General features: G+C 44.8%; 1 protein-coding gene and 1 long non-coding RNA gene across 12 annotated transcripts in view; one reads left to right on the forward strand and one right to left on the reverse strand.

Annotated features, from left to right (window-relative positions):
* Positions 1–22,038, forward strand: part of WDPCP (WD repeat containing planar cell polarity effector) — an 804,278-nt gene that overhangs the window by 674,313 nt on the left and 107,927 nt on the right. The window lies entirely within an intron of this gene.
* LOC134910437 (uncharacterized) overlaps positions 17,037–22,038 on the reverse strand; it is a 279,069-nt gene continuing 274,067 nt past the window's right edge. The window contains exons 2-3 of the long non-coding RNA XR_010176195.1: positions 18,536–18,621; positions 17,037–17,644 (exon numbers count right to left, since the gene is read on the reverse strand). This is a non-coding gene — a long non-coding RNA (uncharacterized LOC134910437). The remainder of the gene's footprint in view (positions 17,645–18,535; positions 18,622–22,038) is intronic.

The raw sequence follows: 22,038 nt of genomic DNA on the forward strand, positions 1-22,038 counted from the left end.
CGAGTCCCTTGATGTGGTCAGGGCTTTGAAAATTTACGTGGCCAGAACGGCTAGGGTCAGGAAAACAGAAGCACTGTTTATCTTGTATGCAGCCGACAAGGTTGGCGCGCCTGCTTCCAAGCAGACTATTGCTCGCTGGATCTGTAACACGATTCAGCAGGCTCATTCTACGGCTGGATTGCCGTTACCTAAATCAATAAAGGCCCATTCCACCAGGAAAGTGGGCTCTTCTTGGGCGGCTGCCCGAGGGGTCTCGGCATTACAGCTGTGCCGAGCTGCTACTTGGTCAGGTTCAAACACTTTTGCAAAATTCTACAAGTTTGATACCCTGGCTGAGGAGGACCTCATGTTTGCTCAATCGGTGCTGCAGAGTCATCCTTACGGAGTCCCCAGCATCCTCTAGGACGTAAGAGAAAATAAGATTTTAAACCTACCGGTAAATCTTTTTCTCGTAGTCCGTAGAGGATGCTGGGCGCCCGTCCCAAGTGCGGACTACTTCTGCAAGACTTGTATATAGTTTTTGCTTACATAAGGGTTATGTTACAGTTTTCCTCAGTCTCGGACTGAAGCTGTGTTGTTTCATACTGTTAACTGGTTCGTATATCCCAAGTTACGGTGTGGATGGTGTGGGCTGGTATGAATCTTGCCCTTAGATTAACTAAAATCCTTTCCTCTTACTGTCCGACTCCTCTGGGCACAGTTTCTCTAACTGGGGTCTGGAGGAGGGGCATAGAGGGAGGAGCCAGTGCACACCCATACCTAAAGTTCGTTCTTAGTGCCCATGTCTCCTGCGGAGCCCGTCTATTCCCCATGGTCCTTACGGAGTCCCCAGCATTCTCTACGGACTAGGAGAAAAAGATTTACCGGTAGGTTTAAAATCTTATTTTTACTTAACATACCCAAAATAAACACAGAACACTGTTATCCATCGGTCTCCTGGGTGGCACTGTCATGGGAACAAGATGTTAGCCTATTCAGGCATAGGGTGAAATGTTTTCTGTGTCTCGCACAAGACTCTTTTGCGTTTTGAAAAGTGCAGTGATGATGGGCAAAACAGTAATGGCTGTTCCTTAAGGTGTGTACACACGGTGAGATATTTTCTTTCGATTTTGACTATATAGTCAAAATCTCAAGAAAAGTTAGTGCATATCGCAAGGTTGACAATGTTAAATTCCTTTGTCGTATAAACAACCCTTAATGAAGTCTAAGAACACAGTACGCTGTTTACTTAAGAAGTACCGTAAGGGTACGCTAGTTGCGTAACGATCGCTTAGCCGTAGGCGAGACGCTCAAGCGTCACGTTCGCTCACGGCCCAGTGATCACAGGACAGCACGTTATTGGTGATGACTAGAGTAATGATTCGCTATGGCGTAGCGGACGCTCGAGACCACGAGGAGATCACCAGCGGCGCAGACGCTCACAACGCTATACCTTTATGTCTAAACCTTTTATCAATGAAATACACAGAATACCTTAATGTGAATACAGGGTGTAAGTGCAACCTTGTGTAACCTGACTAACTACAAAGCTGCTTGAGCGTCACCGACGCTCAAGTGAACACTTAAAACTATAGGAAATACACAGATACTGGTTTAGGGTCCAAAGCCTATTATCTGTATTATAACTATTATACTTGCAAAAAGAATCACAGTACAAATGATACACTACAATATAACAGAGACTTCCTAACCGAATAACTATACAAGAAATACAATACAATACTATGCTGATCTAATACAATACAATACTAGTCAATGGGAGATACGAGAGAAAGAGAAGGGAGAGAGAGAGAGAGAGAGAGACGGAGAGAGAGAGATTGGCTCACAGTAAGACAATATGATTATGGAGAAAAACTTACGCACAAAGGGTATGATCGCATGCGCCTCTGGACATCCAGCTTCCCGATTATCAGCAATGAGAACCGTTTGATGAGAAGTGAAAGCTGGATGCCACAGGCCCGTCTTTTATGCTACTCACACAATGCAATCTAATGGTCCCTACAACCTCATTGTCCATTGGACGCAGGAATTCGGCTTCGCATTATAACAAAAGGTCATAGGGTGATTCATACAGGTGGGCTGTGATGATTTCAAACAGCTCAGGTGGGTGGGAAACTAGGTTTCCCGCCGCATACCTGAGTAAGAGTAAATAATAGTAATGGACATAAACTTCTTATGTCCATAACTATCCGCACGAGCGATTAATACGCTCCAAACCAACACCGGAATATTGTTAATTAAATACTCTTCCGATGGGTACCAAACACTGCTGTATGATTCCTGTTAGACCCTTAGCACAATACAAAGAGGGATTCCTCCGTTCAGGGACATTCCATATTAACCAAACTTTCAGAATCTGTCAAAGGGACCATGGTCTACAAACTACATTAATTGTGGAAATATGTAACGATTGGGTCGCACGCTACGACTACATACTCCTTACCGTAAATACGCATACCGATGCGAGCGGGTGCACGCATCAGCGGGTATGCGCTATCACGGGAAAGCGCACGCATGCGCAGCGCGGACCAGCGTGAGGTGCAAATATGGCAGCGTGTATAGGGATATTTTTCTGACTTTGACAGTCCACCCTTTGGCAGTCAATAATAACTGCCACCTTCTAAAACATTTCAAAAGGAGAAAAATATAAGTCAGGGGTTAATTGATTTCCATGGTGGGGAAAGGAAGAAGAGTGGAGTAGGTGTGAAGAGGGTATGACCTAGTGAGAAAGCAGAAGCATGTGTGTATGAGTCCATGTTTGGAGGGTCATGTATCATCGTGCCGTACGTGTGGTAAATCAAGCTTCGAGGTATTGCGAAGTATACATTTGAATTCCTTCTTATCCCGTGGTACAGGTCTGTGGATGGGCTGTCAAACTTTACCGAGCTCTTTTCGGCTTTTGAACAAAATGGGGAGCACATTTTAGTTGATGATACATGAATGGGGGAGTATGTGATTGCTGATATCTGTGCCTGTATTCCCTATACTATGTGTGTTATTACCTGAGGGTTGTAGAGATGAAGATAAAGAACACTTATGGAAAATGCAATGATATTCTATGTCAGGGAAATGTACATCTGTTGTTGAAGTTTTGTTCGGTATCTGTTGAGAGTCGTCTTCTTTGCGCTGTATTGCTCCTTGGGCATGAGCAAATAGCTTTGTCAGTGCCATCAGATTTACAAAAATGTTGGGCTAGCGTGAATTTAAAAAATACTAGGGAAACTGGGGATCCATGGCAAAGTTCATCAAGTGTCCATATCATAGGTTGTCAAAACTTCATCTTTGGTGCTTGTCTGTTGTCTGTATAGCGTCTCGTCAACTTCCTTGTCCAAGGGGGTCTTTGTATCTTGGAGAAAAAGCAGAAAAACAGGTGAAAGAAACGGACCTTATAATCGCATTTTCATCACATCATGGTTTCTATCATTGGGTCATAAATCAAATCTAGGTTAATTACGGTTTCCTCACTCCTCAAGCTCATCACTTTTGTACTTTGTTTGCACCTCATTAAAGCCTGCCCGCATCTAAATATCAATCCAATAGATATAACAACACCTAAGATACATAGGAGAAACTTTCCAACATCCATTATGACTCCTTGAGCCCAGTCTCCTAAACCGGAGAACCAATTTCGCGGGTTCAACCATGACACCCAACTAGTCAGCTCATTACCTACAGCGGCAAGGGTGAGATTGTGTTTTCGGCGAAATTCCCATTTTAATTGGAGAATATCGTCCATCTTTTGGTCTATGACCTCTATCGGATCCTCGGTGCTATTTGTGATATACGTGCAACACTTTATGCCGTACTGTGTTGCCAATGTAACACAATATCCGCCTGTTACTGCTGTAAGATAATTAAGAACCATCCTATGCTGAACTAGTTCTGTTTTATAAGCTTGAAGTTCTCTTCCAGTGTATCTGAACGTGTCATCATACATTTCAGTGATATTATCTAACAAATTGGCGAGTGCGGAAATGTATCTATAATTCATCACTCCTCGAGCGGTGCGAGTGAAATCTAACGCTACCAGAACCTGAATCCCGGTGGATTCATGGATAAGATCAGAGGCCGGATGCTCTAACCTTTCTGACAGTTGTCTTTTAACTCGGTGCTCGTAATGAGTGTGAGTATAAGGAGCTTGGGCACCACGGTGTATGTCCTTCATTTTGTCATGTGTTATAGTCATCACTTCAGGCAATACTTTTCCAATATAACACAATCCTTCAGAGTTTGGGGCAAGCCACTTGTACGCCTTTCTCCCACATATGAAATATGCATCATCGGGGAGAACATATGGGACGGAGAAGGACATTACCATATTACACACCTTCCAGGTGAACTCTCCTGACCCTAATTCTTCCATCTGCTTAATGCATGTATCAGTTTGTACGATATGTGCACAGTATCCTGGTGATACTTCTCCAACTCTCGTAATCCTATTTCCTAAGGTATATCGGTACCGGAAAGATTTTCCTCTACTGGCTATGTGGCGTACAAGCTCTGTATCTGTAGGCATTCTATCTGCTCTGTGTGAAAAGGTCATGGTAAGGTTGCTCCATGACACTTCCCAATTTCCCGGTTTACGGGGATTGGAGATATTGAAACATAAGAGGGACCTATCCACATGGTATTGGTGGAGCTTCAAACTAGGAGGGCTGGAGATGTTAAACCTCCGGTCCACCGGTCTCCCACCACTTAGCTCAAGTACCTCCCCTAACGTTAAAGGAAATGGTACTAGCCCTGATTTGCTATGACCCTGAGGTACTTGAGAGCATACCCAACAATCTGTTTGGTTTAATACGTTACCCACTAAGGAGTGATAGTCACTCAATGGATGCCGGTCCATATGGATATTAAAACTGGATTGGCATTTCTTTATGCACCCATCCTCAATCAAATTGTCACAGAGCCTACAGATACAGTTTTCTTCAGCTAACAATCCATCACAATTTCTTCTATCGGATCGTTTTCTGATACTCGCCTTTGCTTGTTGGTTTGGTTGATCTTGGAAAACTACGCCTCCATCATCATAATCGGAACCCATTCCAGAACCTCTCTCGACCTCCATGGTACTCTCGCCGGAACAGACTGCTCTGGTCAACATCATGGTTAACATCAAAATCCGGATCACAGTCTCTTGGGGCAAGTCCATCTTTGAGGAGGAAATAGAGAAGAATGAGAAGGGGGAAAAAGAAATTTTAAGGGAGAGGGGATGGGAAGTGGAGAAAAACAATAAAAGGGGGAAGGGAGTCAACAACTGCTTTCGGTCTTCAAGGCTCAGGTGCCGCCTCAGTCCTCCTGGAACAGACACTCCAGTGATACAACCTCTACCGTCTGTTCCTTATCACGGGACTTCTCTGGATCAGCAACCTTTTTGCAGTGGGATGAATGGACCCAAGTCTCTCTCTCAGCAACCTTCAATGCTGTGGTGCTAGTCAATAAGACCTGGTATGGTCCTTCCCATCTATCAATAAGACAACCTGAGCGTAGAAAATTTCGTATCATTACATAATCCCCAGGTTCAATGTCATGACAATTACTATCTGGTAAATCAGGAATCACCAACTTCAGATTATCATTTTGATTCCTCAACTGCTTACTCATGTTAATCAAGTATTTTACAGTTACTTCATTGTTACATTTCAAATCATCCTGAGGGTTAATCATGACATGCGGTTGTCGACCAAACAGAATTTCAAAAGGGGACAGGTTAAGAGGGGACCTGGGAGTGGTTCTGATGCTATACAAAACAATGGGTAAAGCTTCTGGCCACGTCAATCCTGTCTCTGCCATTACTTTACTCAATTTATTTTTAATAGTGCTGTTCACTCTTTCGACCTTCGCACTCGCCTGTGGACGGTACGGAGTGTGCAGCTTGCTATCAATACCCATTAATTTACACATTCCTTGAAAGACATCACCGGTAAAATGGGTACCCCTATCACTTTCAATGATTCTAGGGATACCATATCTACATACAAATTCCTGTACAATTTTTTTAGCTGTAAACATAGCGGTATTTGTAGCTGCTGGAAATGCTTCGACCCAATTCGAGAAAACATCTATACAAACAAGTACATATTTCAAATTTCGACATGGGGGTAATTGAATGAAGTCAATTTGTATTACCTGGAAAGGGCCGCCGGCAGGTGGGATATGGGATGGTTCTGTAGGTATTGCTTTTCCAATATTCTTTCTCAGACAGGTAAGGCATGACATTGCTCTTTTACCCGCATGAGAGGAGAATCCTGGGGCGCACCAGTATGCTCTTACCAATTTGCACATCCCCTCCTTGCCTAGATGAGTCAACCCATGAGCTGCTTCAGCCAGACATGGAAGATATGCTCTGGGGGCCACTGGTTTACCATGTCCATCCGTCCAGAGCCCTGAGGACTCCTGGCCATATCCCTTTGCCTTCCAGACTGCTCTTTCCTGTGTGGAACACAAATTCTGCATCTCACACAACTTCTGTGTGTTGATGGTATTAAATACCATCAGTTGTGTGGTGTCTGTCTGTATGGGGGTAGCAGCTGCAAGCTTAGCTGCTTCGTCTGCTCGGCTGTTACCAAGTGACACTGGGTCTTGACTATATGTATGTGCTTTACATTTGATAACAGCCACTCTGTCGGGTTCCTGTATCGCTGTTAGAAGCCTTTTTATATAAGCTGCATGCGCTATCGGTGTACCAGCTGCCATCATGAAATTTCTGAGGCGCCATAGGGCTCCGAAATCATGTACTACCCCGAAGGCGTATCTAGAATCGGTGTAGATATTGGCTGACTTACCCTTAGCCAATTCACATGCTCTGGTTAGGGCGACCAGTTCAGCAACCTGGGCTGAGTGAGGTGGACCTAGCGGTTCCGCTTCTATGGTGTCTTGGTCATCTACGACTGCGTATCCAGTACACAAGTCTCCCGAGTCTGACTGTCTATGACAACTACCGTCAGTGTAGAACGTGAGTTCTGCATCTTCCAGTGGATTGTCACTGATGTCAGGCCTTGCGGTAAAATTTTGGGTCAAATATTCCATACAATCATGTGCATCTTCCTTTGTATTAAATCCTCCTTCCCCATCACTCTCACCTTCCACCCTTTGTGTCTGACCAGGCACACCTGGGAGAAATGTTGCAGGATTTAATGCGCTGCATCTCCTTATGGTGATGTTTACTGGGGCCATTAATGCCAATTCCCATCTTGTAAACCTTGCTGATGAGACGTGTCTGGTTTGGGCAGAATTCAATAAGGCAGATACTGCATGTGGTGTATGGATTGTGAGGTTGTGGCCTAGCACGACATCTTCGCTTTTTGTCACTAGCAATGCTATCGCCGCAACGCTACGCAAGCATGTGGGAAGGGATCGCGCTACCGTGTCTAGCTGAGCGCTGTAGTATGCAACTGGCCTGCTGGCATCACCGTGTTTTTGGGTTAGTACACCTGCTGCGCAACCAGCACTTTCTGTTCCGTATAGTTCAAAGGGTTTCCCATAGTCTGGCATACCTAGTGCTGGCGCCTGCGTTAGGCACTGTTTGAGTCTCTCAAATGCTGTTTCGGATTCGTCTGTATGCGAGATCCTATCAGGTTTGTTTGAGGAGACCATTTCCTGCAAAGGTAACGCCAATATGGAAAACCCTGGGATCCAATTACGGCAATACCCACACATTCCTAAAAACGTCCTGATCTGTTGCTGGGTTTGTGGCAGTGTCATGTCTCTAATGGCTTGGATTCTATCAGCGGTCAGGTGTCTCAGTCCTTGTGTTAGACAGTGTCCCAAATATTTTACCTTAGTTTGGCATAATTGCAACTTGTCTTTGGAAACCTTATGTCCTGTGTCTGAAAGATGAAACAGGAGCTGTTTCGTATCCTTCAGGGAAGCTTCCAGCGAATCTGAACACAGTAGTAAATCATCTACATACTGTATCAATACTGATCCACTCTCCGGTTGGAAAGACTGTAAACAATCATGCAAAGCCTGAGAAAATATACTTGGACTGTCTATGAAACCTTGGGGTAACCGAGTCCACGTGTATTGGACTCCTCTGTATGTGAATGCAAACAAATATTGGCTGTCAGGGTGCAGAGGTACCGAAAAGAATGCGGAGCAGAGGTCAATAACAGTGAAAAATTTGGCAGTGGGAGGAATTTGCATTAGGATGACAGCTGGATTAGGCACTACGGGGAACTGACTCTCAACTATTTTATTAATCCCCCTTAGATCCTGCACTAGCCTGTAACCCCTCCCCCCACTCTTTTTAACAGGGAAGATGGGACTATTTGCTGTGCTGGACGTTCTTACTAGAATGCCCTGTTGTAGCAAGCGCTCTATTACTGGGAAAACTCCTAACTCCACCTCTGGCTTCAGAGGATACTGTGGGATTTTTGGAGCTATCCTACCATCTTTTACTTGTACAACTACTGGAGCTACGTTTGCCATTAATCCAGTGTCCTGTCCATCTTTTGTCCAAAGTGACTCTGGTATCTGAGATGTCATCTCTTCTATTTGGGATGGATTCCTATTTGTCATAATGGGATGTGACATTAATTTTGATGGGGAGTCTAACATGTCTCGTACTTCCTGAGCGTGATTCTCAGGAATGTCCAATAATACACCTTCAGGAGTACGATAAATGACGCAACCCATTTTACATAGTAAGTCTCTTCCCAGGAGATTGGTTGGTGCCGATGCAGCTAGCAAAAACGAATGCTTGGTATGCAAAGGCCCTATTGTAATCTCGGCTGGTTTGCTAACAGGGTAGTGCTGGACTACTCCTGTTACTCCCATGGCTGGAACTGTCCTACCAGTGGTCCTCATGCCCACTGTCGAATTTATCACTGACTTGGCCGCCCCTGTGTCTACAAGAAAGTTTAAGGTTTTACCAGCTACATTGATTGCAATCTCTGGTTCATTTCCAAGACTGGCAATCAATTTCACTGGCTGCAGATTACAGGTATGGCCACACCCCTATTGGGTATGCTGACCTCCCTGAATCCCGTTGGCAGCAACTACTTGTGGGGGAGTTAGCTGGGAACTACCAGAGGCATGCCAATCTCTGTTTGGGGGGTATCTTTTTGTTTCCCCTGTATGTGGCTCAAAACTCCGCCTCTGTGGACCCTGCTCCCAATGTCGTGTGTCGTGTCGTTGTCTAGGGGGTTGAAAAGATCTTTGTACACTCTTTGTTCTACAGTCTCGTGCATAGTGTCCCTGTTTGTTACAAGAAAAACATGTTATTACACTTGACTTACCCACAGGATTCGGTGGTACATACGCAGGCTGCCTTGTGGTCAGCGCCTGTATACTTACTGACATCAACTTATCACTTTGCGACTCCCTGTGTCTAGTGATGTTTCTGTCGTGATCAATAGCAGCCTCTCTCAATGTGGACACCGACAGACCTCGCCAACATGGTTGCGTGGTCTGAACCCTAGTCTTTAATGTTTCTTTTAAACCATCCATCAGTACAGATACTGCTACTTCTTGGTGGTTTGGGTTGGTCCTAATGTCTTCTATTCCAGTGTACTTTGCCATTTCTAATAGTGCCCGATGAAAATATTCTGTTGCCGTTTCGGACTCTTTTTGTCTAATGGAGAATATTTTGTTCCATTTAACAACGGCTGGGAAATACTCCTTTAGCTGTAAATTTATCCTTTTTACGTTATCTTTGTTGTACACATCTGAAAGTGGTACATCTTTATCTAGTCCACAATCCGCTAAGAATTGAACTGAGTCGACATTTGAAGGTAAACAAGCTCTTAGCAGTATCTGCCAATCCTTGTTGTTGGGTTCTACAGTGTTACCTAGATCCCTGATGTATTTTTGGCTAGCAACTAAGTCTTTCCTGGGGTCAGGAAATTCAGACACTATTGTTCTTAATTCCATTCGGGAAAATGGAGTGTACATGGCAATGTTCCTTATGGGAGTGGCTCCTGACACATCTGTTTTCCCATTGGGAACTGCTATTACTCTAACAGGGTTAACTCTAACAACCTCATTCTGTGTAGATTCTACAACTTGTGGTGAAATTGTTTCGGTATAATGCATGGTGCCGTACTTACCCGTTGACACGACCTCACCTATCCCTCCGCTAGGGGCCTTCGCTAATCTCGTGGGTGTTGCTGTGCCTACTGTGGTCTCTGCTATGGTGGCCGCTAGAGAGAGAGCTGAAATTGTTGCTGGATCGTCTTCTTGATCACACTCCTGAGGAAAGTTCAAAACAGGGTACAACTTGCACGGGTTAATACTTGCATGAGTTACTTGTTTAACATCATCAACATTTACAGGGTTACTAAGTGTTTGTGTTTTACAACCCAGTGCGTTTCTCTCCGTAATCAACTTCTCTCCTGCTATGTATGGTGGTGGCGGGGCTGTGGCTATCAGTTTCCTGACTGCCCCAGATCCCGCCGCCAGAGCCAAACCTCTCTGTATCTCACCTTCCTGTTGCCACAACTGTAAATAATCATGATGCTGAATTCGTCTCTTTGTTGATTTTATGAGACATATCCTCCTCCTTAAATTTTGTAACACTTCTGGACTGAAGCTACCTATTCTTGGGAATTTCTCCCTGTCTTGTACAGTCATTCTCTCCCATTCATCACATAAAACCTCTGTGTGACTTCCGTATTTTTCACACATGATGTACCTTGCCGACCCGACTGGTCGGTTCTCTGAATCAACCCGAACCGAGGTTGATCGCCCCCTACCTGAACAATTGGCCCCCATAATCTGCAGGTGTTGCTTACTACTCCTTTGATCTTTATATCACGGTCTTCAGCGAACCCTTACAGCAAACCAAATTATTCAAAATAGGCCGGCGGTGGCGGTTTACCGAGTACCCCACTCACTCGCCCACCTCGACCAATACGACCTGATCACACCGATATGGTGCTGGCGTACTCGATACAGGGCCCTACCAGAAACCTTCTGTTTACTGGAACATATGAGGGTTACCCGCAGGACACTTACTCTTTCCAGTAAAGGTGGGGTTGTTAGATAGTTCCTGAGTGACCAGCGAACTTCCCTTTAAAAATAAAAAAATTACACAAATCACGTCAGAATGTACAAATAGCGTTTGTGACCACTTTACTCTAATGGTATTAGGTCAGATTACTAACTACTGCACACAATTACGTGCGGTACAATCGTTCAGTACATAAGCACTACCTGTTATGTACTGAGAGATCAATGGAATCGAAAATTGCGGCTGCGGATTCCTTCAGCCAGAGCTTCCAATGGCCTATATGGGTTTTAGCACCAACCCCCGGGGTTGTGCTTCTTGTACCTTTATAGCGGACCTTCTTTGTCTCCTTATGACCTCCTGGTCTTGTTCTGTACGACCTCCTGGTCTGACCTCCTGGTCTTGTATACTGGTCCGCTATACTCTAATGCTCATATTTTATTTAACCAAGGATGCCTCCTTAGCCACCGTATATGTCACTTACACGTATGTCCTACCCGATTTCTTTTTGGTTCAACCTCTAAGTTATATAAACTTATGTAATAAAAACACACTCACTCAACACATGTACACTTTCGTTTCTATATCTATTTCTGCGCAGAAATTTTCTTTAGCCCAGCTGTGTTACCAATTAGGAGCAGGATCTGTTAAACTAAATTTCAAATTTTCCAAAAATAGATTTGCGTATTTACCGCGTCGCGTTACTTATCGCCTTTTCACAACTTGAGCTACGTGGGCGTAACCGGACGCTACGTTGCGTAATGTACGCTGCGTGCGTCTGCCTTTGGATTGCGTACGCTAGTCTTTGTTAGAGACACGTGTACGCAAAACAAAAGATCCACCGTAACACAATTTCTTTTATCAATGTAAACGATCCCTGATCATCTACCGCGTACCCCACTGGCTTTGCCTTATCTCCCAGGCAAACCTGTGTGTTTGTCTACACTTTTAACTATTACCTCTATTCTTAAACTATGAAATAACAGCAAGTCTCTTTTAGTACTTTCTATCAACTATAAAAATTGGCAAACAGGAATAGTGATATACGAAATTGAAAAAGAAATGCAGATATATATGTATGCGTGCGTGTATACGCAAGACAGAAGAGAAATAAACAGTTTTAAAAGACACAAGCGTTTTGTTCTTACTTCCGGTTCCCGGATTCCTTCAGCACTCTTTATCTAAGTGAAGCAGACGCTTATCCCGTCAGCACTGCGAGACAACCTCCCACCCTTTGCTGGAGGATAATGTCTGCTGATCTACCTAGTGCAGATATGAGAAGGACAGGACGAGTCCCCCAATTGACAATGTTAAATTCCTTTGTCGTATAAACAACCCTTAATGAAGTCTAAGAACACAGTACGCTGTTTACTTAAGAAGTACCGTAAGGGTACGCTAGTTGCGTAACGATCGCTTAGCCGTAGGCGAGACGCTCAAGCGTCACGTTCGCTCACGGCCCAGTGATCACAGGACAGCACGTTATTGGTGATGACTAGAGTAATGATTCGCTATGGCGTAGCGGACGCTCGAGACCACGAGGAGATCACCAGCGGCGCAGACGCTCACAACGCTATACCTTTATGTCTAAACCTTTTATCAATGAAATACACAGAATACCTTAATGTGAATACAGGGTGTAAGTGCAACCTTGTGTAACCTGACTAACTACAAAGCTGCTTGAGCGTCACCGACGCTCAAGTGAACACTTAAAACTATAGGAAATACACAGATACTGGTTTAGGGTCCAAAGCCTATTATCTGTATTATAACTATTATACTTGCAAAAAGAATCACAGTACAAATGATACACTACAATATAACAGAGACTTCCTAACCGAATAACTATACAAGAAATACAATACAATACTATGCTGATCTAATACAATACAATACTAGTCAATGGGAGATACGAGAGAAAGAGAAGGGAGAGAGAGAGAGAGAGAGACGGAGAGAGAGAGATTGGCTCACAGTAAGACAATATGATTATGGAGAAAAACTTACGCACAAAGGGTATGATCGCATGCGCCTCTGGACATCCAGCTTCCCGATTATCAGCAATGAGAACCGTTTGATGAGAAGTGAAAGCTGGATGCCACAGGCCCGTCTTTTATGCTACTCACACAATGCAATCTAATGGTCCCTACAACCTCATTGTCCATTGGACGCAGGAATTCGGCTTCGCATTATAACAAAAGGTCATAGGGTGATTCATACAGGTGGGCTGTGATGATTTCAAACAGCTCAGGTGGGTGGGAAACTAGGTTTCCCGCCGCATACCTGAGTAAGAGTAAATAATAGTAATGGACATAAACTTCTTATGTCCATAACTATCCGCACGAGCGATTAATACGCTCCAAACCAACACCGGAATATTGTTAATTAAATACTCTTCCGATGGGTACCAAACACTGCTGTATGATTCCTGTTAGACCCTTAGCACAATACAAAGAGGGATTCCTCCGTTCAGGGACATTCCATATTAACCAAACTTTCAGAATCTGTCAAAGGGACCATGGTCTACAAACTACATTAATTGTGGAAATATGTAACGATTGGGTCGCACGCTACGACTACATACTCCTTACCGTAAATACGCATACCGATGCGAGCGGGTGCACGCATCAGCGGGTATGCGCTATCACGGGAAAGCGCACGCATGCGCAGCGCGGACCAGCGTGAGGTGCAAATATGGCAGCGTGTATAGGGATATTTTTCTGACTTTGACAAGGTGAAAGTCACCTTGCAATCCCGATTCGATCCCGATACGCGGTCCCGCCAGGTCGGCATTGCAAGAAAAGATAGACTGTGCAGGCAAGTCAATCCTTGCTAGATCGGTGTACTATCTAGTTCATCTCACATGTCAATGACATCTCACATAAGCCAAAATCTCACATAAGCCAAAATCTTAAGCACACATAGTCCATATCTCAAGAAAAGTTAGTCAAAATCGGTGGTGCTGGGCTCCGGGGAGTTCAAGGGAAATAGCGTAGTCAAAATCGGCCATAGCAAGGATCTCACTGTGTGTACACACCTTTATGCATAGTCACGCAGGAACTTTTTTTCGTTCTATATATTAATGATTTTGGAAATAATTCACAATTCTAATACTAAAATTTCATGCAGCAATATAAGTTATTGGCCATACTCAATAGTACAGTGGAGCAATCCTGTGGTCAAATGATAATGAAAATTGTAGAATATTTGTGTAGCAATAATTAGCGCAACTCCAATATTGGAAAAAAAAGTGCATCTTTATCAGTGAGATATATCTTTACCTATTTTTTTCCTTTTGAGTTAGAATTAGCACCCACACATGAAACTGCACTAGTATTTTTAATATATCAAGTATTAATGTGCTATTCAAAATGGTTTATGGGTTGGTAAACGACATGATATAACATTGACCGGTGTGTGAGAGGAAAACACGATGCAGAAGGATGTGACACATGTTCTCATAGATCATTGCTTTGGCCAACAGTGTTGCTATTCCCAACATGCAAGATAATTGAACCAACTACAATTTTCAAATTAAAATACGTGTATAAGGGAGCTTTGCTGTATAATTGTCATTGCAAGTATCTGCCTGCATCTGTTGCGCAGAATTATAAAATCAAACAATCCTGTGTCAGAAATGTAATTTCAGTTCTTATTTGTAGTTCTTATTATTTCTTTATAAAAGCTGATATATGAAGGAGCCTGTTCAGAGCTACCAGCTTCATAGAATTGTCACTAATATTATACAGGTTGAGTATCCCATATCCAAATATTCCGAAATACGGAATTTTTTTGAGTGAGACTGAGATAGTGAAACCTTTGTTTTCTGATGGCTCAATGTACACAAACTTTGTTTAATACACAAAGTTATTAAAAATATTGTATTAAATGACCTTCAGGCTGTGTGTATAAGGTGTATATGAAACATAAATGAATTGTGTGAATGTACACACACTTTGCTTAATGCACAAAGTTATTAAACATATTGTATTAAATGACCTTCAGGCTGTGTGTATAAGGTGTATAGGAAACATAAATGTATTCTGTGCTTAGACTTGGGTCCCATCACCATGATATCTCATTATGGTATGCAACTATTCCAAACTACGGAAAAATCCGATATCCAAAATACTTCTGGTCCCAAGTATTTTGGATAAGGGATACTCAACCTGTACTAAGTATACAGATGTGTCCTTGTTCAGCTTTGCTGTCACCATAATACACTGGACCTCATTCAGAGATGGACGCAGATCGTTGCATCCGCAGCAAGATCTGTGTCCATTTCAGTGGTGCAAGCAGAAAAAACCTCTTAGTGTACTGTGTGCGTGCTGAACGCGTGTGCCAAAAAATTGGTGTGGCCACATGCCACACATATGGGGGCCATATACACATATGACCCCAATAGTGCAGTGCCATATACACATATGCCCCCATAGTGCCAGATATGCCCACAGACTGCCAGTTATGCCCCCACAGTGCCAGATACAAATATGCACACACAGTGCCAGATACACATATGCCCTCATGGTGCCAGATATTCCCCCACACTGACAGATATCTATATGCCCCCACAGTGCCAGATATACATATGCCCCCACAGTGCCAGATATGCACCCACAATGCCAGATACACATATGCCCCCACAGTGCTAGATATGCCCCAACAGTGCCAGATACAAATATGCCCCTACAGTACCAGATACAAATATGCCCCACAGTTCCAGATATACCCCCCCCCACAGTGCCAAATACACTTATGCCCCCACAGTGCCAGATATGCCCCCACAGTGCCAGATACACACATGCCCCCACAGTGCCAGATACAAATATGCCCCACAGTTCCAGATATACCCCCCCACAGTGCCAGATACACTTATGCCCCCACAGTGCCAGATACACTTATGCCCCCACAGTGCCAGATATGCCCCCACAGTGCCAGATACACACATGCCCCACCAGTGCCAGATATGTCCCCACAGTGCCAGATACACACATGCTCCCACAGCGCCAGATACAAATATGCCCCCACATTGCCAGATACACACATGCCCCCACAGTGCCAGATATGCCTCCACAGTGCCAGGTACACACATGCTCCCACAGTGCCAGATATGCCTCCACAGTGCCAGGTATGCCCCCACAGTGCCAGGTACACACATGCTCCCACAGTGCCAGATATGCCTCCACAGTGCCAGGTACACACATGCCCCCACAGTGCCAGATATGCCCCCACAGTGCCAGGTATGCCCCCACAGTGCCAGGTACACACATGCTCCCACAGTGCCAGATATGCCTCCACAGTGCCAGGTACACACATGCCCCCACAGTGCCAGATATGCCCCCACATTGCTGTTCACCACTTCCCCTGCTCTGGCTGCTGCTTGTGTGTGTGTGTGTGTGTGTGTGTGTGTGTGTGTGTGTGTGTGTGTGTGTGTGTGTGGGGAGGAGAGTGCAGCGTACACCAGTACGTCAGCAGTGTCACTCGCTCCAGTGCGGTTAACAACTCCATTGTCACCAGTTCCATTCCAGTTAGCAACTCTAGTGTCACTGGTTCCAGTCCAGTTAGCAACTCCAGCGTCACCAGTTCCAGTCCAGTTAGCAACCCCAGCATCACCAGTTCCAGTCCAGTTAGCAACTCCAGTGTCACCAATTCCAGTCCAGTGTTAGCAACTCCAGTGTCACCAGTTCCAGTCCAGTTGACAACTCCAGCTACACTGGTTCCAGGGCCGGTGGAAGATCTCTCTGCACCCTAGACAAAGCTTAAGCCTACCGCCCCTTAACCTGCAAATCCCCACCCCACCTCTCTGAGAGAGATGCAGGTGGCCACTAGAAGGGTTGGGGTTTCACTTTCAAATCCTTATGTGACAACCATTCTTTCTTCCTATGTATACATGCTAGCTGGTATGTTAGGAATTGTATAGGACACAGAGGCCAGTGTCACGTTTTAGGGTCTGGTGGGGATATTTAATTGTATGTGTATACATCCATCCAACCATATATATATATCTATCTGTATGCTTCTTATTGTGTTCCATACTCCCATGTGGAAGTTCATTGCTGACCCCCCCCCCTCTCCTCCATATGTACTGTATTGTTCCCCAGTGCCTGGGTTTTACCTATTGTGCTGTTTACAAGAGCAAACCACTCAATGTGCTGTAAGATCTGTACTGTCTGTAGTCCTGCAGAAACTCCTAAGGGTTACTTACTAAAAAGTTGTTTCCTTGTTTTCCCTCATAATTTGCATGGTTCCTCTTACAGGCTGCAGCAGCATTACAGCAACGCTGCTGGGTGCGGACATGTAGTCAGGTGCTGCTTGCTGCTGGAGAGCTGGGATCCAGAGGCCTGGAGGAGGTGCATCAGGACTATGATGAACAGCCATGGGGGCACCCCTTGAGAGCCATAGTTACACCCGGTTCTTATGTGCCTTAACCCGACTTGATGTTCCACGTGTCAGCACGGAGGAAGTGCTGAGGCACTACAGTCTGATTGCAGCAGCTGCAACTGATTATACCCACAGTAGCAGCCAGCGCAGTGTAAAAGTAGGAGGCTGCATACAGTGACATCCTTCAGTTTTTTGCTAGATGAATTCAGTGGCGCCCTCCAAGAGCCGGCGCCACAAGGTGGCCGCCTAAAGTTGCCTAATGGTAGAGCTGGCCCTGACCAGTTCCAGTCCAGGTAACAATACCTATAATGGACGCATTACCTGAAAAGAAAAAAGAGGGTTAAACAAGTTTATTTAATGTTTAAGCTCTTTTGGTGAAATCTTTGTAGAAAGGACTTGCAGTGAAGATTGTGCGGGGTATCCAAGATTTTACCGAGTGTTTGCAGGGCTAAACCTAGTCAGCGGACCCGCTGCAGCGGCGGCTCAGCCCTGCAAACACTCGGTAAAATCTTAAAAATTAACAAAAAAATAAAAGTACTAAGAAATACATGTAGCAACATCTAGGCTGTTGCTACAACTAGTTCTTGCCCCTTAGTTCCAGAAGAAGGGTAGTGGCATATCCAGTACAAATACCATTTCGGCCTTATGAGCTATTTTGTACTATGGCTTTCCAAGCTGTGTAAAAGTTTGACAGATTATGTTCCTCTACTGTCAGTAATTTTGTATACTTATAGGACAGAAAGTCTCCATTCCAGCTGCTTTGTTGAGGACAGTTGTGATTAGACTGATAAACGACCTTTATCCCAGAGGCGGAAAGTTCACCAAATAAGCCAAGTGCGTGTTGCCAGAAGGGGTGTTGCCAAGTCATGGATGGGCCTGTGCCTAGTATCAGATGTAGACTATTGCATGTTACAGTCACTTTACAGCAATTATACAAAGCTAAGAAAATATGTATTTATGATTAGATTTTTAAAATAAAAATCCAGAAGCTGCTTAACACAGGATTACTGTATTTTACCAGTAACAATATCTGTATTTGAAGCTCCGATAGGCTACATGTGACATTTACACACACACACACACACACACACACACACACACACACACACACACACACACACACACACACACACACACACACACACACACACACACATCAGCAACTAACATTAGTCAAATATCTCAATATAAATAATTATCAGTCAGTGTTACCTTACTAAAGGCTGGCTTTCACAGTTGAGTCTGGGTCTGAAGATAGAGGTTACATTAGAAGCGTGAACAAGGAGCAGACGCATCACCTTCAATATAAAAGGGGTGGTTTAGTTGACAGAGCCAGGTTGGACTAAAGTTTTGAACTGAAATTGGAACTGAAAAAGTATTTATAATGACATATTAACAAATCATCCACAAGTAAAGGTCCTTTGCCATATTTGCTCAAAATACTGCATTGACAGCCATGTTTAAAAATAAAGAAATATTGCATTCAAGATGTCATTTCATTTAATGTAATATGTATTTGCATTAGCAATCTTCAATAATTATCTTTCCATATAATACTAGCTGTTCTACCTCACATGGGAGTTTCTGCTTTTCATGGTTGTAAATATAAATGAGTGTTAAAAATTAGGTAAATCTATAGAGCTGTAAATTTGAGATGTCTTAATGTAAGTAAATATTATTCCATGGTTCTTGGCGTTACCCTGGAACACCCCGTAGCAGATACGGTAAAAAGGGACAGGACAATTTTTGTAGTTTATTCAATTCTACACACTGGAGGTGCAATCCAACTTTTGATCCGATTGTCCGTTTCGGTGTTATCATTTACGCAACGCAAGCCACGCATCGGTAATTAAGTCATTATGTCAACCCCCTTTTCTCTTACGTCCTAGAGGATGCTGGGGACTCCGTAAGGACCATGGGGATGGACGGGCTCCGCAGGAGACATGGGCACTAAGAAAGAACTTTAGGTATGGGTGTGCACTGGCTCCTCCCTCTATGCCCCTCCTCCAGACCTCAGTTGATTACTGTGCCCAGAGGAGACTGGGTGCATTACAGGGAGCTCTCCTGAGTTTCCTGGAAAGAAAGTATTTTGTTAGGTTTTTTATTTTCAGGGAGCCTGCTGGCAACAGACTCCCTGCATCGAGGGACTGAGGGGAGAGAAACAGACCTACTTTAATGTTAGGCTCTGTTTCTTAGGCTACAGGACACCATTAGCTCCAGAGGGAATGGAACGCAGGTCTCACCCTCGCCGTTCGTCCCAGAGCCGCGCCGCCGTCCTCCTTGCAGAGCTGGACGATAGAAGCCGGGTGAGTATGTGAAGAAAGAAGACTTCAGAGGCGGCAGAAGACTTCAGATCTTCATAGAGGTAACGCACAGCGGTAACGCTGTGCGCCATTGCTCCCACACAGCACACACACGGCAGTCACTGTAAGGGTGCAGGGCGCAGGGGGGGGCGCCCTGGGCAGCAATAAGGACCTCCAAATCTGACAATAAGTATATATACAGGATGGGCACTGTATATAAAAGAGATCCCCCGCCAGTTTTTTGAATTTTTCAGCGGGACCGAAGCCCGCCGCTGAGGGGGCGGAGCTTGTTCCTTAGCACTCACCAGCACCATTTTCTCCACAGCACACCGCTGAGAGGAAGCTCCCCGGACTCTCCCCTGCTTACCACGGTGAAAGAGGGTTTTAAAGAAGGGGGGGGCACATAATTTGGCGCAAATACATTCTAACAGCGCTATCTGGGTAAACATATTGTGTTTTTTTTCCTGGGTCATTAGCGCTGGGTGTGTGCTGGCATACTCTCTCTCTGTCTCTCCAAAGGGCCTTGTGGGGGAACTTCTCTCCAAAGGGCCTTGTGGGGGAACTGTCTTCAGATAAGAGGATTCCCTGAGTGTGTGGTGTGTCGGTACGCGTGTGTCTGCATGTCTGAGGTAGAAGGCTTTCCTAGCGAGGAGGTGGAGCAAATGAATGTGGTGTCTCCGTCAGCAACACCGACACCTGACTGGGTGGATATGTGGAATGTTTAAAGTGCTAATGTGAATTTATTGCACAAAAGGTTGGATAAAGCTGAGTCCAGGAATTATGCAGAGAGTCAGGCCCTCCCTGCCCCTATGTCGCAGGGACCCTCGGGGTCTCAAAAGCGCCCACTATCCCAAATAGTAGACACTAATACCGACACGGATTCTGACTCCAGTGTCGACTACGATGATGCAAAGTTACAGCCAAAATTGGCTAAAAGTATTCAATATATGATTATTGCAATAAAGGATGTTTTGCATATCACAGAGGAACCCCCTGTCCCTGACACGAGGGTACATATGTATAAGGAAAAGAAACTTGAGGTAACCTTTACCCCTTCTCATGAGCTGAACGAGTTATTTGAAAAGGCGTGGGAATCTCCAGACAGGAAACTGCAGATTCCCAAAAGGATTCTTATGGCGTATCCTTTCCCGGCTACGGACAGGATACGGTGGGAATCCTCCCCAAGGGTGGACAAAGCGTTGACACGCTTATCCAAAAAGGTAGCACTGCCATCCCAAGATACGGCTACCCTCAGGGATCCTGCTGATCGCAAGCAGGAGGCTACCTTAAAGTCCATTTACACACACTCTGGTACCTTACTCAGACCGGCGATAGCGTCGGCTTGGGTTTGTAGCGCTGTAGCAGCGTGGACGGATACCTTATCGGCGGAATTGGATACCCTGGATAAGGATACCATTTTATTGACCCTGGGTCATATTAAAGATGCTGTCTTATATATGAGGGACGCTCAAAGAGACATTGGCCTACTGGGTTCTAGAGTCAATGCTATGTCGATTTCTGCTAGACGAGTCCTATGGACCCGGCAATGGACAGGTGATGCCGACTCAAAGAGGCATATGGAGGTTTTACCTTACAAGGGTGAGGAATTGTTTGGGGAAGGTCTCTCGGACCTGGTCTCCACAGCTACGGCAGGTAAATCAAATTTTTTGCCTTATATTCCCTCACAGCCGAAGAAAGCGCCACATTATCAAATGCAGTCCTTTCGGTCAAATAAAAACAAGAGAGTACGAGGATCGTCCTTTCTTGCTAGAGGTAAGGGCAGAGGAAAAAAGCAGCCAACCACAGCTAGTTCCCAGGAGCAGAAGTCCTCCCCGGCCTCTACAAAATCCACCGCATGACGCTGGAGCTCCGCTTATGGAGTCCGCCCCAGTGGGGGCACGTCTTCGACTTTTCAGCCACATCTGGGTTCACTCACAGGTGGATCCCTGGGCAATAGAAATTGTTTCCCAGGGTTACAAGCTGGAATTCGAAGAGGTGCCTCCTCGACGGTTTTTCAAATCGGCCCTACCAGCTTCTCCCCCAGAAAGGGAGATAGTTTTAAATGCAATTCACAAATTGTGTCTTCAACAGGTGGTGGTCAAAGTTCCCCTGCTTCAACAAGGGAGGGGGTATTACTCAACCCTATTTGTAGTCCCGAAACCGGACGGTTCGGTCAGACCCATTTTATATTTAAAATCCTTGAACCTATACTTGAAAAGGTTCAAGTTAAAGATGGAATCGCTCAGAGCGGTCATCGCCAGCCTAGAAGGGGGGGATTTTATGGTATCCCTGGACATAAAGGATGCGTACCTTCATGTTCCCATATATCCACCTCATCAGGCGTACCTGAGATTTGCGGTACAGGATTGTCATTACCAATTTCAGACGTTGCCGTTTGGGCTTTCCACGGCC

The sequence above is a fragment of the Pseudophryne corroboree genome, chromosome 4, assembly GCF_028390025.1.
Source record: "Pseudophryne corroboree isolate aPseCor3 chromosome 4, aPseCor3.hap2, whole genome shotgun sequence".
NCBI classification, from domain to species: domain Eukaryota; kingdom Metazoa; phylum Chordata; class Amphibia; order Anura; family Myobatrachidae; genus Pseudophryne; species Pseudophryne corroboree.